This window comes from Manacus candei, unplaced genomic scaffold (genome assembly GCF_025592945.1).
Source record: "Manacus candei isolate 608988 ecotype Guabito, Panama unplaced genomic scaffold, ASM2559294v1 h1tg000043l, whole genome shotgun sequence".
NCBI lineage: Eukaryota > Metazoa > Chordata > Aves > Passeriformes > Pipridae > Manacus > Manacus candei.
The window spans coordinates 10,553,694-10,571,264 of record NW_026138091.1 but is presented as its reverse complement, the minus strand read 5'-3'; the positions used below and the strand labels follow the sequence as shown (position 1 = coordinate 10,571,264).

The 17,571-nt window shown below is 39.7% G+C and overlaps 1 protein-coding gene across 4 annotated transcripts in view; it reads left to right on the top strand.

Moving 5' to 3' along the window:
- The window catches only part of TMEM117 (transmembrane protein 117), a 188,061-nt gene that overhangs the window by 84,631 nt on the left and 85,859 nt on the right, over positions 1-17,571 (top strand). The gene's annotated exons all lie outside the window — the stretch shown is intronic.

Genomic DNA, 17,571 nt, shown 5'->3' with positions numbered 1-17,571 from the left:
CTCATGGAGAGTGTTTTTGAGGCAGACACCACAGGGTTTAGCACAGTAGGAAACCTCTGACCCACCTAGACAAGCCTATAAACAAGCACTTATGGCTGTGTTCTGGGAGTGTGCAAGCAAGCTGAGGAAGGAGTTGATTCCAGAGCTGAATCTCTGATGATTAGATTTGAGTGGCCTCTCTGTAAAGATGAGCAACCTGCTGCAACTGTGTTTTTTGTGACACAAACCTGATCATGGGTGGTAAGGCATGCTGAGAGGATAACTACAGGAATGGGTGGCACTGAACAGTGACATGGGGCAGACTACAACCAGAACCTCCTTTGTTCTTTGTAGCTTCCTAGTGAAGTGGAACAGCCTGCTCTCCTCCTTCTTTCCAGTCACTGTTGGCTTTTAGATTGTCAAAACTGTTCTCCACTTTGAGTGAGGGCTTTTTGGGCTCTCCAAAGATTTGCATATTGGCCCTGCATTATGAATGATACTCATAACACATTGAGAGATTTGCTTACCAACTGTCATTGCCATTTACATTAAAGACATATCCCTGCCTTCAAACCCTACATACGTGTATAAGAGTCTAAACAGTAGAAGTTTAGAAGTTACATCTTTCTTAGACCTTGTTTGCTAGAATTGCCAGAAGCTGAAGCAGTCATCTTCAGCCAGTGTCTGGCACTGATCTCTGTGAATGTGTCAGGTTGATCCTCTTGACAAGAGATCCTCCAAGAGATTACCTTTCTTCTGTAAGGTAATTTAATTGAGATTCTCTTTTCCCTTGGTTGTTGCTAGAGAGAACTGAGAACATTTGAGAAATCACCGAGCAGCAGAGTCTCTGCCTCCTCCTATCATAAAAAACAATGATAAACTGAAGGGATGGTTTAGTATCTTATTCATCAAGCTGGTATTTACCACATCTGTACCAGCATATTCTTTTTAACAATGAGAAACCAAGAATTTTCTTGGCACTGTGCTTTTAGCAGAGTACTTCACACAATGAGTGTAAGCTGAATCATTGTCGCAATTCTTGACTGTTCTTTTTGACACTTTCATTTGACTTCAGTTTGATTCCTCCCTTGCTTGGGACCATGAAGACTCCCAGGACTATTTCTGTCTTTCATGATCTTAGCAGAGGAATTAGTAGGAAGTTAGGAAGTAGTACTTCCGTCACAGTCTGGATAGCAGGGTGATAGATCACCACTTGTTACCTGATATAGACACATTGTATCCACTTGGATGGTAGGTAGGTGATATGAAGGTAGAGACCTTCTACCTTAGACTTCTTGTCAGGACATATAATTGAGATTTCAAAAGGTCATTACTAAGTGGTGAATCTATACCTGCCTTTCCTCATTAGTGGAACTGGATAATGACACCCATATACACAAATTGCCTAGGCTTCTGTGAAGTCACTTCATTAGGTGATCATGCCTACACATCCTGAAACATAACTTGTGGTGGAATGCTGCTCTTCTTGATAAAGCTTATCTGTTCTTCTACAAGAAGGATTTTCTGTTCTCTGAGATTTTCAGCATTAGCTGTAAAAGCTCCAGGAAATGTACTTATCTGGCCAAAGGGAAGGGTTTTTAGTCTTATAATTCCAGAGGACAAATCTCACTCCATTTTGTGTTCTGGCTTTGCTAGTTGTGAAAGAAATAGGTTTTGTCATTGTTTTTTTCATTCACTTTCTCTATTGAACACCTTTTTTCTTCATCCTCTGATGAAGAAGGTTTCTGGATTTTGCCATTTTATGTGACTAAAATGTCTTACATGGATGATCACAGCGTAGCCACTAGAGGAGCCTGTGGCTGGTTCATAAAGAACACTCAAGAGGGCTGAAACCTGTCCATGGGGTCCTTGATGCTACTGATATCCATAGCTGACAGGTTTGAGTTAATGATTATTGCTGTGCAAGCACACAGTAACTCTGCAGAGTCTCAAACCAGAAGGTATTTCTGTCATGTAGACCATGTTAGAACTCAGGTTACTTCTGTAAGAACGTAACAGTTGAACCCGGTCAGACCTTAAAATCCATCCATCTAGTATCCTGCCTCAAACTGTGACTATGAGCAGAAGCCAACCAGGAGAGTAAGAACAAGCCAGTGATATGTGGTAGGGTCCTCTAATGCTCTCTCAAAATGCATGCAGTTTTGTGTATGTAATAACTCTTGATCCCAGAATTTTTTTGCCCTCTGTGCATCACTGTGCATTCAACTACAAAGAATTTCATCTGCCATTTTATTGCCTAGGGGCTTTTTTCCATAAGCATCTTTCCTGATTCTTCACAGTCAGCAAGCCATCATCCTTTTCACTGTGCATAAGTTAATATCATTATAAAGCTTTCTCACCTCACTGCTTGGCCATTTTACCAGGTTGCTTAGGAATATGATGAATAACTGCATCCCTTGTACGAATCCCTGTGGAATTCTGCTGATGACCTCCCTCCATTGCTAGAGCTGTCTGGCTAACCTACTTACCTTCTGTTCCCTGTCTTTTAAGCAGTTATTTATTAACATAAAGACCTTCCCTAAAGCTTTGAATGTTGAGTTTCCATAGAAGCCTTTGATGAGGAATTTCTCAAAAGCTTATTAGAAAATTCAAGTTAACCTATTTCAACCACATCTCCTTTATTTATGAGCTTTGTTGACCTCATTCAGTAATTCTGTTATGAAATATCCCCATTCCTGATATTTACAGATCCAGGCACTTAGCACTCCTTCCACAGCCTCAGACATTCCTGATGCCATTAAAGAGGTATTCTGACAGTGTTGGGTGGCCGTGAAAGTGCTGTTTGCAGGAAAGACAAAGTCACAGCTCAGGAACTGTGAATGTATGAAACAGTATGGAGCCATCTTCATGTGGCTTATCAGTGAAAGACAGTGAGCTTGTTTCCTCATGTTCATCTTAACCTCGTTATCAGTAATTTTCTCTGTCCTTGTCCATCAACACCCCGCTGTCTTATGGCTTGGGCATTATTTTGCAGGTGAACAAAAGTTAAGAGATACTTCCGTTTGACTGTTGCCATTGTGGTCATGAAAAACACATTTATTTGTAGAATAGGAGAGCAAGGTAATCAATGATTTTGAAGTGCTTTCTTTGTGTCCAGTAAGAGAGAATATTATGCTTGTCCTCATCTGCTCTGAGACGTAACTACGTCAACATTCTAGAGTAATGAAGGATTCATTACTACTGTGCAGAAACTATCTTGATTTACCTCTTTATTTTATTTACTCTCATAATGTGTATTTGTGGCTAGGGCATGTTCACACAAAGTGAGCAACACTGATGTTGCAAATACTATCATGTTGCTGAAAATAACAGACACACTAAATTATGGCATTGAAAATAGAAAATAAAACTCTAATGTGAATAAAAAATGAAACCTTCTTTGAAAGGACACCAACATAAAATATATGCTGAAAGAAAACATAACATCATCATTAAAAATAATAAAGTACCTTGGATTTTGTATGTAACTTTTAAAGTAAAATAATAGCCACAAATGTTCACTGTTAAATTTATGTGAGTTTTAAAAAGTAATTCTTCTATCTAGGAAATTCTGTTTAGCAAAGAATAATGTATAGGTTTATTTGCAAGCAGTGAAGAATCCACCATTCTGATGTACATTACAGGGTAGTTTGGAGAGTCAGGAGTCTTAAATGACTGACACCTTTTTTAACTTATGCCTCTGTCAAGGATTGGGCATGACAATTCAGATTATGATCGGTGTCAATCTTCTTGATTGTTTCTATTCCACTGACATATCAAATGACAAAATAAAACTGTAATTGAATTTACAGCAGCATCTGAAGTACTGTACAGCTAACAACTCTGCTGTACTTCAGTAGTGGAACTGAAATTAAACTATAAAACAGGAACTGGAAGAAGCAAAGTGGATGACGTGTTACTAAATTCACTTGCCAGAATTGCACAGATATGTGACTAATAACATTATTAATGGCACCATGTTTCTTTCCATTCAGAGAAGAATGAACAATGCGAGTTGCCCTTTTTGTTCATCTGTGCTCCTTGTTTTGTTTTTCATTCCTCTTCTTAAAGGCCAGTCCGGTTGCAGAGATATTCTGTAAATAGTGGTTTTATCTCCAAGTGATAACCCACATATAAATTCATCATCACAATAGCAGTTCAAATATATCCAGTCATATAAGACCTGCTAATTTTGTATTTTCAATTTTGTAGGTTATGAATGTGCTCACATCCTGCTCTGCTTCATGACTGCCACTTAGTTAGTTATATAAGGTAGAATGTGCCTGGTGTCATCTGAGTTCATCGAATTGTCCCATCAAGTCAGATTGCACTATTATTTATTCATTGATTGATGGTGTTGCCATCTGTTCGTATGCTCTAGATTATAATTATCTGCCTTTTCAAGCTTGATCTTTTTTTGTATTCCCCTATTACCTTGTCATTTCAATTCTGACCAGGCACTGCCAGAGGTGTTACTTCATCCCTGTCTGTTTCCCAGCCAGTGAATTCCTTCAACTCGTTGTCACAGCAGGTATCCCGGTTGATAACCATTTTCTGGGCTTTAAAACATGTGCTTAGTATAGGTAGCAGTAAAAGCATCAGGATTTTCTTTTGAAGAAGGCTACAGCAAGCTCTACCTCAGAACTCAAGAGTAAGAAATGGAAGCCCCAAAGCTGAGCCCCAAAATGTATCCTATTGTTTTTCCAAAGCAGCTGCTGACATCTTTCAATGACAAGCAAAATTAGTTCTGGGAGTTCTTTCAAATAGGTGGGAAATTTTCCCCACTATTTTTTTTTAATTTCAAGGTTTATGAACTCATACACATATACACACATTTCTATTCTGTCTAGATCCCTATCTAAAAATGTATGAAAGATCATATGAAATATTAATGGGAGCTGTTCTGTTTTCCAAATATTGTAGATGCAACATGTAGCTGCATCTTTTTCAAAAGACAAGTTGTAGAGGATATGTTTTCCTGCAACTCAAGTCTTGTCCAGCTGATTTGTATTGTAGCTTCAATTAGCCATACAGCTATAAATGAGACTCAGAGTCCTCTATTTTATCTTCATCATTATCACAAACTCGTTTGCTCTTTTTAATGTAGAACTGTATTTGCTTCTTGACAATATTTATGGAGCAGATTTTCATATATCCTGGTTGCATGTATTTAGAAACTGAAGTCAGTGTACCATATAAATTAAAGTTACTATGCAGCAATTCTGCATTCTGACATGATGTACTCCTTAAAAATGGTGTGAATGAGTGGGTGTCAGAAGTGCTGCAGAAGTGGGACTCTAGAAATAACATGTTCTTACTGAAGATCTTTGAGTACAGATGGCAAATGTGTAAACTGTTGGGAGTCTCTAAGATGGACACTTCCTCTCTGGAACAGTCTGGTTCTGTATGAGATTGCAAGCACAAACCTTTTTCACTGCCTGGTGGAAGAAAAGAATTTTCTTGCTGAAACTGAAATTCACAAAATGACAGAATATGCTGAGTTGGAAAGGACCCACAAGGATCATCGAGTCCAACTCTTAGCCTTGCACAGGACCATCCCCAAGAGTCACACCATGTGCCTGAGAGTATTGTACAAATGCTTTTTGAACTCTCTCAGGTTTGGTGCTGTGACCACTTCCCCGGGGAGCCTGTTCCAGTACCCAACCACTCTCTGTGCCAACTGTGAGCTCCATACATTCTAACCCTTCCATCACATGCAGTGCTACTCCTCTGCCTTGTAACCATCCAGCAGGACACTCTCCTGAGAGTCTTGAGACTGTAATGTCTCTGAACATGATTGATCTCTCTTTTGCTCTTTCACTTGAACACTACGAAGCTTGTTCAGTTCTTCCTGTAGCTCCTTCACCTGGTGACACAGCTCTTCAAACACAGCACATCTTCTGTAAAATACCTATTTATCAGCCCCAGCCTCATGAAGAGGCATCAGGCACTCCTGGCAACCTGTGACCTGGAATGCTGCATGTGCCATCATCAGGTCTGGCTGGCTGGAGGCCTTTGACATGGCTGGTTCAGTGATTGCTGCAGCTCTGTGGGATTGAGCACTCTGGCATGTAGGCACTATGAGGAAGATTAAACTAGTACACTAGTAAGACCTGGGCTGAAAGGATGTCTTGACTCTTGTTTACTAGCTGCTGACTCTGCTGCTTCTATTGGCTGCTCCCGGCTGGTCAGAGAGGAGCCCTTTCTATTCACCCTGCTTGCACAAACTGCCCTACAAACTGCCATACCTCGCCCCTGTTTGCCCGCTCCTGTTTACCACACTCCGGGTCACTCATGCTCCCTGGAACCCTTTAAATTCCTTTTGGTCACTCCTGACACCACTCCCTCCTTGCCTCTTTGGCTGCTGAGGGCTTCCGGGTTGTGGGACTGCTGCTTGGGTGTTCCTGAACCCAGGGACCACCCCCCCCATATACTTGGATCTTACTCCCTGGCTGCTTCAGAAATTTAAGTCATTGCCTCAAGAAAGCTGCCAAGATGTGCAATGCGAAGCTCTATAACAAAATGGGAAGAGGTGGTTTAAAAGGAATATTGAACTTACCATGCACATTCAGCTGAAGATATTTCCTGGATTAAATATATCACAGAACCGCAGAATCACAGAATATGCTGAGTTGGAAGGGACCCAAAAGGATCATCAAGTCCAACCCTTATCCCTGCACAGGACCATTCCCAAGAGTCACACCATGTGCCTGAGAGTATCGCTCAAATGCTTCCTGAACTCTGTCAGTCTTGGTGCTGTGACCGGTTCCCAGAGGAGCCTGTTCCAGTGCCCAACCATCCTCTGGATGAAGAACCTTTTTCTAATATCCAACCTAAATCTCCCCTGACACAACTTCAGGGGACTTTCTGTATCCGCAGAGGGAGATTAGCAGCAGATGGCAGTGGTACACAGCGATGCATGTATTTAATTCTGAATTCCTTTAGGATCTGTGGAATGAACTATTAGACACTCTATGAAGGGAAAAAAGGAAAGAAGGATGTTCTGTTGTGAAAAAACATATCACAGCAGTCTTGCCTATGTTGTACATAATCCATTCTTCTGTATAAGGAAGTGTGTGGTTGAAACTGGTGAACTAAGGAAGAGACTATTGCTAGTATTAATTTGCATTATTTTGAGGGGTAGGTGTTCACCTGAAAAACCTTGATGTTGTTTTGTAGAGAAAATTTATTTAGAATATGGCCAGAAAGTAATGATGTAAACACTCAAGTTAACAGAATACGATTAATTTTATCTTGAATTATGCCTAAAAATGAAAGATTATTCTCACAACAGCTACAATACCTTAAAAATTGTATTCCATGTTACTGTAATATGGTACCATAACTCAACCCAGAATGTACTGGGAGAGCAACTAAGCAAGTGCTTGTATAAATACAGTGCAGAGTTAATTTTTCTATGCAGTGCTGCATAATATGTGAATTTGTTGTGATATGGTGTGAGAAGTCTTCTCTTAAACAGCCCTGCTAGGAACCTTGAATTGATTTGATTGAGGATTCCTGAATTGTAAGTGAAATCACTACCTCTGCCTTGTTTGGAAGATAACAGTAAAGCTGAGCCTAAATTGCAGAAGTCTTAGTGTGGGAATTGATATGCACACAGGTAACCCCAGGCACTACGCTACAGCTAAGGTTTTAAGGAAAGGTTTATTTTTGTAGTCAGAGACCCTAATACACTGCAATACATCACTGAATGCTCATGCAGCTGGGTGAAAAAAGCAAAGCAGGATACCCATTTTGATGCTTTTATAACACCATCTTTCACATGCACATAACTTTTTCAAGGCTGTATTCTCCCCTGTGTTTTGTGGCCTGACTGATTCCCAGCAAGGGCCCCTAGGCACGTCTGAGAATCTTCTGTCTCCCTGAAGCAGGGGAGTTACTTCTATACAGAGAGAACATACACAGCCCCATTTGTGGGAAAGAGCTCTTTCCCATGCTAGGTCTTCCCCAATCGCAGACACTTCCCTGAGCGAATACTCCTACCTTTCCCTTCTCACCAAAATCTTGCATTTTCCTTCTTCTACACTTAGGAACTGTCAAACTTAGACTTATGATACCCTAACTAGAAGGTAATTTTTTCTATATCCATAGTTGTGACTGTGCTTAATAAATATTGAAAATTCAATATGTTCAAACACAGTTTCTACTGAAAAAAATTCAGATAGGTCAGCTTCCAAAATCTCTTGCCAAAAACCCAAGTCTAACTTCAATGCAATTCTGCTGACTGTATCAGACTTAAAATACACAATTGCTTCTTAAAAAATGAGATATTAAAAAATTAAATGGATTTGAATTAAAATTAATTATAAAAGTTCATTTAATAGAGGGCACTCTGTAAGATGAGTCTAATTTCTTCTTGGTCTCTTCTTATTGTTCTTTTACATTACTTGAAGTAGGAACTTGAAGTACTTTTTTTAATGGATAGAAAGATTGTCAAGTTTCACTTAAACTTTTGTAAGTACTTTTAAAACCTCCATTAAAAAGCTATTTTTGTAATTTCTTACAGTACTACACTTCTCCAAATCACAAAAGAAATCACTGCCTCCTACACTTGCAGTAATAAAAAAGGTTTTGCATTTCACAGACACTAGGGATTGATCTTTATAGCAACTCATGGAGATACGTATGCTAATATGTCCCTATTTTACAATAGAAAACTGAAACAAAGGAAAAGGGAAGAGAAAAAAGGAACTGGTGATGGAGCTGAGACAAGAGCCTGGTGTAGCTTTATATTCATTTAAGGGAAATTGTTTTCCCTATCCCCATTAATGACAGCATTCCAATGCATCTAAAAGGTATCTGTCTCTGCAAAGTAACTGAATAATTTCTTCAATGGGAAATTGAAATGGCAGGTATGTGCACTAGAGATCCTTCCATGTGGTTAATGCCCTGGACTTTGCTTCCCTTTCTCCTGACTTCAACTGTGTGAGAACTACAGAGTATATGTCTTTTTCTATGACAGTTTGTTCTGTGCTCATTTCTGAGCCTGTCTCCTCTTCTTCTTTGCATTCCTTTTATGCTTGTGTAACTTTACTTAAGGGATGGAGTTTATACTAATGTCTTGTTGCAGAGAATCAAGGCACATATTCCATTTCTCTTAACTTGAAATTAGGTGGTTTGCTTAAATTTTTGGCTCATCATATGATGTCACAAAATTAGTTTTACCACCCAACACCCCAATTTTATAGTAAAGAAACAACCTAAATAGAGTTTTTAGACAACATAATCTCCTTTGTTATGGACAGGGTCTTGTGAAAAGGATTATCAGAATAAAGACAAAGCATGCAAGTATGTTTTCATCAGTATATCACTGGCAGAGGTTCACCATCAGTGCAAGGCACAGCTCAACTTATGACACTTAAGTGTTGTATCAGGCAGACCCATACTTTTTAGACTGCAGAAGTATTTTGCATGCACTTCTTTTTATGTCTCATAGACCTCCAGAATATCCATGGCACATGAGGAACAGGCTTTATACCTGTATGGCTTTACACTGCCTAACAATAAAAATTCCCAAGCTATCCGTTTGCTACGTGGTCTTCACTATGGGAGAAATGGGAAGTGCTGATATTTGCATTTTGCTTAGGTTAATACTTGACCCAGAGAATGAAGGTAGGATTTCTGCAACCAAATGGTGGTTTGGTCACAGAATTGGTAAGATTTATGTTTGGGCAGCTACAGATTTTGATATTTTAATATGAGCTGATTTGCTGGGCTTTCTTAGCAATTGACAGAGAGAAAAAGGCCTACTAAGTCATTGGAGCATAGCTGACATCTGAAATTAATCACATTATAAAACCACTTATTTCTCTCCACTGGTAATATAGGAATTATAGTGTGACTCAGATTTGGATATTTACATTTCAAGGTATAAGTTTTTGTGTCTGGATACAGGGAGTATAGAAATGCCAGAAGTTGTCCCGCAAACTAGCGGAGTTAAAACATGGCATAGTTTGCTGTCAAACATCCCCTGGGAACTAAGGAAGGTAAAGGAATACTTCCAGAGTTTCAAGGCTTTCCTAGTGAAACATTAAAAGACCTCTACTTAAAGTCAGAGGTTAATGCAGCAGCGAATAAATTCAACCATAACACAAATAAAACAGAAAAATCCACATACAACAGCAATGTTAAATCAAAGATTGTATTTATGATAATGAGAACAAGCATGACAGTACTTCCTCTGGAACTTTAAATTGTGCACTGAAGTTAGCAAAACTGTTAAGAAGAAATGTTACTTAAGTTATCTAGGTTTCAAGACTCATTTCAAAGAGAGTCCCTGGGAATTAATAGATAAAAACATTTGTGCGTGTGTGCATATGTGCTCACACATTTGGCACTGTTCTTGAGAGGCAGCCTTTTTTTATGTTCTTTCATTACTGATACAAAATAGGCTTAATCTTTATAACACAACTAAGGGCAAACATTTATTACTAAGCTGATCTATGGCACAGAAAGCTTTGACTCACTGATTTCCCCTGAATTTCTTGTCCTGTGGTAATTTCCAGGCATTTTCTTATTGGCATGACCAAAGCCAGACTGGGCCTATATCATCTACAATGTTTCTTGATGCTTTGCTAACCTACCGTTTTTATTGATTTAGCCTATTTACAAGGTTATCTTATGTTATTTAGTAGATGAAGTAATATTAAGGGGATTGAGGTAGCATGAAAGGTCTGAATCAGCCACATGACACTCAAAGCCAGATACTTGGGAATGATTTCAGAACAGAGGCCGACACTGGTTGACTATTCCTCTGTGAGGACGTATCTCTGGCTTCTTGTCTGGTGAGGTGTACACCTTCTTTCTCCTCTGGAAAGGCACAGAGATTTGGGAGCTGAAGATATGGTACAATGAGACCTGCAAGCCACTCTAACATTACATGCTGCTCGTCTGTTGGGTTACTGAAGGCTTGTTTGGTGCTGAGTAGAATGAAGCTCTGCATTGCAAGAATGAAATCTGAATTACTAACAAGTATTACAAAAATCCAGTTATTTGGCAAGAAGGGATAACAAGGAATCATATAATCACAGAATATGCCGAGTTGGAAAGGACTCACAAGGATCATCAAGTCCAATTCCTGGCCCTGCACAGGACCATCCCCAAGAGTCACACCATGTGCCCGAGAGTGTTATACAAATACTTCTTGAACTCTCTCCGGTTTGGTGCTGTGACCACTTCCCTGGGGAGCCTGTTCCAGTACCCAACCACTCTCTGGGGCAAGAACCTTTTTCTAATATCCAACCTAAACCTCCCCCAACACAACTTCAGGTCTTTCCTTCAGGCTCTGTCCCTGTTCACCACAGAGAAGAGATCAGTGCCTGCCCTCCTCTTCCCCTCATGAGGAAGTTGTAGACTGCAGTGAGGTTTCCCCTCAGTCTCCTCCAGGCTGAACAGACCAAGTGACCTCAGTGGCTCCTCGTATGGCTTCCCCTCAAGGCCCTTCACCCTCCTTGTTGCCCTTTGCACACTGTCTAACAGCTTAATATTTCTTACATTGTGGTGCCCAAAACTGCACACAGTATTCAAGGTGAGCCTGCCCCAGTGCAGAGTAGAGTAGGAAGGATATCTTTTATTTCTAGTTCTGCCTGTCTCTCTTTTTGCTGTCATCCTTTCTGTGCAACACACAAATCTTAAACTCCTCATATTTCCTTCTGCTTTTGTCATTTGTCCATTCCGAGCCCCTTGCCCAGTATTTTCAGACTGAACAGCCTCTCACTACCCATTAAGCTTCAGTTCTTTCACATGGAATTAAAATTCTGCCCACCTAATTAATGATGACTTCATCTATCTATTTATCTATCATACCTCTATCTTCTGTGTTTCAGTTTTTGACATTTCTGTACACTGACTGTCTTTCACTGGCTGTTTGCGTGGGTTTTTTGCAAGTTGTATAATGCCAAGGGTACGCTGTAATAACAAACATCAGTGCTGATTGAATTTTTTAACATTAGCACAACTGCTTCCCTTTCCTCTTGTATTGTGGGCAATCATAGAATCATAGAATCAACCAGGTTGGAAAAGACCTCTGAGATCATCAAGTCCAACCCTTGATCCACTATCACCATGGTTACTAGACCATGGCACTAAGTGCCACATCCAGTCTCATCTTAAAAACCTCCAGGGATGGTGAATCCACCACCTCCCTGGGTAGCCCATTCCAATGTCTGGTTGCTTTCTCCATAAAAAATTTGTTCCCAATATCCAACCTAAACCTTGCCTGGCACAGCTTAAGACTGTGCTCTCTTGTCCTACTGCTGGTTGCCTGGAGAAGAGACCAACCCCCCCCGGCTACCAACCTCCTTTCAGGTAGTTGCAGAGAGTGATGAGGTCTCCCCTGAGCCTCCTCTTCTCCAGACTAAACAACCCCAGCTCCCTCAGCCCCTCCTCATAGAACCTGTGTTCAAGTCCCTTCACCAGCCTTGTTGCTCTTCTCTGGACCCGCTCCAGCACCTCAATATCCTTCCCGAACTGAGGGGCCCAGAACTGGACACAGTACTCCAGGTGTGGCCTCACCAGTGCTGAGTACAGGGAAGGAATCACTTCCCTGGACCTGTTGGCCACACTGTTCCTGATACAATGGAGTAAGTCCTGCACACCCACTATGCATGCTGTTTTCTCATTGCAATGATGTAGTCTGTTTTGATGCTCAGAGGGGACAGCTCTCACTGGTACCAAGGACCATGCTTACTGTGCAGTACTGATGCATATTTTCTGATATCTACATGCTCCTCTTCAGCTCAGGAGAGACATCTTTGTCAAATGTGTCAATATTATGTAAAAGGTTGAATAGCTTTTATTGAGGTTTTAATCAGTGACCCATCATACTATATAAAAGAAACTGAAATTAGGAGATTGACAGGAATACAGCAGAGGCATGACCACAGCCATGCACTAGCCGGTGTTAACGGCTATAATTTCATAACAATATTAAAGCAGGTTACAGAAGACACAGTGGGCTGAATTAACCCTAGCTGTACCTGTTATCTTTTACATACGAAGTGGGACTTGGTGAATGTGGTACTTTCTCTGCAGTGAAATTACATCTTTACACCTGCTCTTGGTAATGAAGCACAGGTGCTGACTGAAATATATTGACTGTAACACTGTAATGTAGGGCTGACTTGTCAGAGAAAACTCAGATTGGCATTAGATACTGTGATTCATTAAATAAAATTAATTGCTAAAAACATAATGCATTTCAAATTAAGTGTACAATTGTACCAAATGATTGGTTCATTTTTGGAAGAGGAGCAGATTGAATCACTTGTATTTAAACAAAAAGAAATTCTAAAACTTACTAGTAGCACAGAAAAAAAGTGCTTACTTCAGTGCATTAACTTGTGTACAATTCATTAATGAACATTACCAGGCAGCAAAACAACATGACTCCCTTACATAAGCACTCAGTGTGCCATCCACATGGCTATAGCTTGTGAACATCTGTACAAAGGGTTCTGACTATCGGCATTACAGAATCACAGAATCAACTAGGTTGGAAAAGACCTCTGAAACCTCAATATAGTACTAATAAAGTCAGAAAACCCTTTTATTCCTGATGAAGTTATAACCACGATCTTTTTAAAAGAAAAGGCTGATTCAACACACATGTTTATAGTAATATAACTGCACCCTTTTCAAAACTGATTTGACAACATGAGAATGATCATCCCACAACCAATATAGCAATATTTGTGTAAAAAGTAGTGTATAGATCAAGCCTGCACACCAGGGAATGAGGGGGAGAGCTTTAAATGTTTTAAGAGAGCTCCCACTCCTTCTAGGTTGTAGCACTACTAGATGCTGCTCCAGTTTCAGTTCGCTTATAGTGTTGAATCCAGTCCCCAGCATCATTTCACTGAGGTCACTTGAGAGAAAAACTGAATTATTCATTGTGTTTTTAAAAGTTTCTGAACTTCAAATGTTGAAGAGTTCGTGGTGTATTCTATGTAAAATATTGAATGACTTCAGAGAGCAGTGTTGATTTTGCTCTTGGGGCTCTGCTGCTGTCCATAAAGCATTCAGGCAGTGTTCTTGTAGTTTATGATGTCAGAAATGTAATCCCCTGAGTGAATTATATATATTTGTATTCATACCAGGTAATCTTATTACCCTAAGGTTTATAGTCAGTCCTGTTGCTTCTACCAGCTGGCACATTTTTTAAGTCTGTGCAGCACTTTTCTTCAGTAACACCCATATCTCAGGTAAGGATAAAGTCCATGACTTAAGTTTGACATCATGATAGTATGAGAAGAGTGTTAAAAATTCAGGCTCATTCCTTTTAATCCTAATAAATGTTTATGACAGCCTGTGCTATTTTTCTTTCAGATGCTAACCACTCTTGTTAAAGTGAGTAAAATTTTTCTGAGACTGAATGTTCCTGTTCTCTTACAAAAATACTGAATAGGAAATTTTTCTGCCCATCTCAAGCACTGTACTGTTAAAAACATAGAACTTTTAAGAAGTCTGCTTTGAATTTCCTATCATTTTTGAGTAGTTCCCCAATGTAGAAGTAAAAGCACTTTATGGGAGAAGGAAAGAGAAGTGTTTTTGCTAGTGGGAAAGACTATTGTCTTTCTAGGGAAAGAAATTTAATTGTAATTACCACTAATTCTAATTCAGAGAACACAGAATTGGGAAGAATTACTTGAAGCTCAGTTTTCAGTGGTTTTCATTGGCCTCAAAATAAGATATGTTTGAGTCAGAGTAGATAGGCAGTCACCTAGGCTTTTTTTTTTCTAGTCTAGGAACCACACAAGAGCAATTATGGAAGTAAATTACTCCTCTCACTATGTATGTCTGTTTTGTATTTACATCTGGCAATGATCATACACTGAAGCCTGGTATCCAATCCATCCATCCATTTTGCAGGGTTTGGTTGGATGTGGAGAAAACTTGTTGGGGAAGGCAAGCAAAAGGTCTGAGGATTTCAACTGGTGAGATTTAGTCGTTCACTTCTTCTGAATGGTAGCATTCTCACCAAGATTTAGCTTCTGTAAGGTTAGGTCTCCTGCATTGCTGAGCTTCTTCCCTTGGCTGACAGTTTCATTGTTCCAAGGGAACGCAGCTGTCAGAAGAGGTCATCATTGCAGAGGGGATGACAGTCTCTCAAGGACCTAAGGCCAGCCTCACAGAGAGTTTTGAGGACTGTGGCAATGACCTCCACCTGGGCTCTGAAATCACGAGGGATTTTGCGCAGAGACCAGCGTGCCAGAATGATGTGTTCACAGTGGCTTGTGTTGCTAAGCAGACTAGCAGCTGCTTTTTGTAGCAGTGGGAGTTTTTTTCTCAGTATATATTTTTCATTCTTGAATACAATGACATGTAGTAATCAGTCTGGAGGTCGTACGCGTGTGGATCCCCGCTGCCAAGTTTCTGTCTGATAGATTCTGAAGAGAAGTACGTTTTTCAGTACTTCATTCAAAAATAAGTTGACATTTAGTAAGATGATGTCTTAATTTCATTGTGATCTTCATTGTGGGTGAAGAGGAAGAAGTAGTTGTTTGACAGGATTTAGGAGTAGTTCTTGCACCATATGTGTCCCATACAGCCTCAGGATACACAGTCTCCATGGGTACAGATTGAGGTTTATGTGTTCTCCACTTTGCTCATAAGATGGCAGTTGTTGACTGGATGATAAAGAATTTCCTGTTAAGAACTGTAGTTCAAATTTATCTCTGTGGTCGTGTCTACGTAACTAAGGAACAACAGCCTGTCTGTAATCTCATTGTTTTCTATACTTCTCCAGCATTTTCTTTAGCTTTTAATTTGCTTGAAAATAACAACTAAAAAGTATTTCCATTGAAGTAATCATTGCTTTAAGAAAAACATGTGTGTATCCTTTTTCTATATGTAAAAAGAGGAGATTCACAAGCATGTCTGACAGCTAGACTAACTACTCTGTGCAAACAGTTTTTGTGTCATACTCTTGAAATATTTTTACATAAAGCAGTTAACAAGACTTTGAAGGATTATTCAAAATTGTTTTCTGCAGAGAATATATTGCCACACACAGGCACTGAATAAAAGGAAGAGAACATACTACTGTTGCCTCTGACATTACGGTAGTACTTTATGGGTGTTCCTGCACTGGCTTCTGTGTTGGTAGCAACAAACAAATGACTTATTTTCAAGTATTTGTGCACCTTACTGACTTCCATAGGCAGCCTCGCAACCCTTCATTCATCATAAATGTTAAAAACAAGAAGAGCATTTTGTGAAGAATGCTGATCAGAAAGGATGTGGAAATTGAGAATAAGGAATTTGTCTCCTGGTGTTATGTTCAGCAAGCCTACTTGCTAACTCAAGCGCTTAACTGCAGCACCTACATGCAGAGTGTCAACAGATTTGTGTTTCTCTCTAGATAGCAGAGAGAGACTGCAAATGGTCTCAGTTCAGAGGGCAGTTCAGTCTGTCCGAGACCTGACTGTCCTCTGACATTGGCTGTCTTGGTTATAGAGTCATCAAACACAGCAGTTAAACTTCTAAAATTATGTGAAAGAAAAGAAGACTCTTGTATGCATTACTTTAAGAAGAATACACCAAGGGGAAATCATGCCTGGTCAATCTGATAGTCTTCTATGTGGAATGACTAGCTGGGTAGAGGAGGGGAGAGGAGTGGATGTAAATGTATGTAATTGAAGAGAAACATTACTCCTTTTTACATTGTATATTCCTTGTGCTTATACTGTAATTATTTAAATTATTTGAGAGCTTAAATCCCCATTATGCTGTACAGATGTTGCTGTTTATAAGGACATCTACACATGTTGGTAGAATTCAGGAATTCTCAGTGTTCGCATGCTGATTTTCTACACTAGTCAGACCCAGCTTATAAAAAAAGTCTTTCATCTTTCATCCAAATAATTCTTTCATCCTTTCTACTGAGTGTCAACAATGTTGTCATCCCTCCCATAATTATAACCTATTTTGTTTTACCAGAGCAGTTCCAGTTAAGTAATTAGCCTTGGGGTGACAAAGGAAAACCCTGACCATTTGAGAGTAAATACATGCCTGTTCTGGTGGTAGGTGTCTGCCTTTCTTCTTCCTGTTCTCCCTTCTTCCAGAGCTAGTAGAAGGAATCATATAGGCTACTTGTCTCCTCACTGGTAGCAATGTAGCTCCAAGCAAGTCTGAGTCCCATAACTCTCCCATAGACTACTGAGACTGGAATAGGCAGCCAGCTACCAGAAGTGATTCAAAGCCGAGGAGAGTGCTCTAGTTCCACTGGGACCATCAGACTGGCAAATTGGACCCATGATTAATTATATCTGTAAGATGAAAAAAAGCCTGTTGTTCTGATTGTGCAGTGAGGTCATCCAGAGCAAGTCTGTTAGTTCCCTGGTAGTACAGAACAATACCAAGCATTTTTACTTCCTTGTTCTCTAAGTTCAATTGTAGGTTTTTATTTTAAGATAAATGGAAACTTAGAAAGGAGTCTAAGATTTGGCTTGTGATGATAAGATGAACATAATTATTGTAGATACAATTTTACTAAATTTAGAGATTTGTATGGTTAACCTCAGAAAAAGTATTTCTAGATAAGGTCTAGCAGAGGTTATCTATGTTAAAATA